General features: G+C 34.6%; 1 pseudogene; it reads right to left on the bottom strand.

Annotated features, from left to right (window-relative positions):
• Window positions 1-1,007: 1,007 nt before the first annotated feature.
• On the bottom strand, window positions 1,008-1,126 carry LOC142318631 (5S ribosomal RNA; annotated as a pseudogene).
• Window positions 1,127-2,671: the final 1,545 nt, after the last annotated feature.

Below are 2,671 nucleotides of genomic sequence, written 5' to 3'. Positions count from 1 at the left end.
ACCATATTCACCCACAATATTTCCTTCCTTGCCTTTTCCTATGCTTGCATGCCAATCTCCAACTATTATTAAATTTTCATCCCCTCTTATGTGTTTAATTGCTTCGTCAATTTCTTTGTATACACACTCTACCTCATCATCATGGGTACTTACTTGCAGGCATGTAGACATTAACATTGTTAGCTTAGGTTTTGATTTTATCCTTATTACAGTGATTCTGTTGCTATGCATTCTGAAATATTCTACTCTTTTCCCTATCTTCTTGTTCATTATGAAACCTACTCCTGCCTCCCCTTTATTTGAAGCTGAGTTAATTATTCTAAAATCATGGTCGTTTTATTCTTCCCACCAAACCTCACTAATTCCTACTACATCTACATTTAACCTGTTCATTTCTCTCTTTAAGTTTTCCAACCCTTTTTTTTTAACCTCCAGAACCACTGTTAGGTACTGCTTCAGAGGATGGGATGGATGGCAATTTTTGAGGTGTGTGAATGCCTGACCAGGATTTAAGATTGGTAAATTTTCTAGTCTACCATCCTTTTTTAGGCTTCTAACATTCCATTCTTCGACTCATAGAATGTTTTTTTTTTTTTTTTAATTTTCTGGTGGCCTCTTCCTTAGTAGTTCTCACCCGAAGATCCGAATGGAGAACTAGTTTACCTATGGAATATTTTACCAAGGAAGGCGCCTCCATCTTTGTTACATGAAAATGCAGAGAGCTACAGTTTCTTGGATAAAAAACAACTGCAGTTTTCAGTTGCTTTCAGCTGCACAGTACTCAGAAGATGAGTGATGTTGATATGGCCATTTAAATCCTCATGACCTACACCCTTAACAACTATTGAAAGAGTTGCTGCCCTCTTTCAGGTATCATTCCTTAGTCTGGCTCTCAACAGATACCACTCTGATATGGTTGCCCCTTTGGTCCAGTTACTCTGTATCACTGAGCACTTAAGCCCCCTTACCATCGGCAAGGTCTCATGATCCATTTAAGGAGTAAAAGATGCCAACAACACACAGTATTTCCAAGTGGTCCACCATCCAAGTACTAACCATGCTCAATGTTGCTTAACTTCAGTGATCAGATGAGAACCAGTGTGTTCAATGTGGTATGGCCGTTGATTAATATGAGTATATATGTTGCATAACCATTCTCAGAATCAGAGTAAATACCACAACCGGAGTACATACATTCGTGGACTTAGAAATTAATATAGATTCTAAACTTCTGATTTCTCGACACATTACTGAGATTGTATCACGGGCAAGGAGAAAATACAACATGTTTTGGAGTATTGTTGGATTACATGAAGTTATGACAGGGTATATGCTATTAACAAGATTGAAGCAGTCCAAAAGAAGTTTTGTCATATTCTTGTCAATAGAGGTTCAATTCCTTCTGCTCCTTATATTGAACTCTACCATGAATTAGGATTATATTTGTTGCATGGTCACTGCAAAAAGGCCACTGAACATTCCTTATACAAATCTCTACATTCACTTTTATAAGGATTTGTTTTCCTGATTAGATTAAAAGTAATTTATGGTAACACTCGACACTACAGGCAGTTTTACGACACAGATAATTTGATGATATCTCCTGTAGCAAGATGTGTTGCAATTTTGAATGAGATTGTAGAATACATTGACTTTTTTAGTACTAACATATGATATTTTAAAATGGAATTATGGAGCCTTCAATAATGTTAACGTCAGCAAGTGAATTGAAATAATTTATGTGTTTCTACATTTTCTGTTGTATTTCTACATTTTTTGTTTCTTCCTTACATGTTCTTTGTTATATGTTAGATTTTCCATGTACTTTTATATACTCTAGTTTTTGATAAATTGAATTCGTGCAACATACAAAGGTAGGCATATAATTGTTCTCTGTGTGGTACCACAGTTTTCTCCTATTATATATTCTAACCTGGTTGTTTGGGCTCACTTGTGTGATGAAACTGTAGGGGGCAGGGTGTAAAGGAAATTGGGAGCCCTGCTAAAAAAATTATCAATAATATCTATAATAATCTAATTAAAATTTATAATAACAAATTAAAGTTATTCTTTACTAGTTGTCTCATTTGATTGATAGTAATAGATTTTAATGTATTTATTTATTTATTAATCAGAATAGAAGAGGTTGTAGTGTTGCAGTCTACATTTGTATCAATCCTGTATTATATTTCAAGTGGACCCTGTTTCAAGCATCCTTAATTCCTAAATGCATGTAACAAAGTATAAACAACGTATAAATTCATATAAGTTCTGCGATTCTTTTAAAAATAGAAATATTCAGATGTTTTAAAACATAATCTGTTGTATAATTTAATAATCTTGCACCCTGTACAAAACCACACTTTCACATGCTGTCAAAGGAAACTTCTTAACTTTCTCTCTATGAGAAATTCCCTATTTCTGCGGCATTTTCCTTCGGGGAGATAATGCACAGAGACATGTTTAAAGTCTTATGATATGGAAAAATTGCACTGTTAGAACTCTATGGGGTCTTAATGATAAAGTTTCATTCTGACCTGCTTTCTAAACTCTGAAATATTAACCACACTTGTTTCTGCATACAAGAATATAAATGGAAGAGGTCGATAACAAAATGGATTGGAAGTTCATCGAACACCTGTCAGGCAGCTGGTTAGAAAAAGCATCTGTA

Source organism: Lycorma delicatula, chromosome 1 (genome assembly GCF_047948215.1).
Source record: "Lycorma delicatula isolate Av1 chromosome 1, ASM4794821v1, whole genome shotgun sequence".
Taxonomy (NCBI): domain Eukaryota; kingdom Metazoa; phylum Arthropoda; class Insecta; order Hemiptera; family Fulgoridae; genus Lycorma; species Lycorma delicatula.
This window is presented reverse-complemented; position numbering and strand designations above follow the sequence as displayed.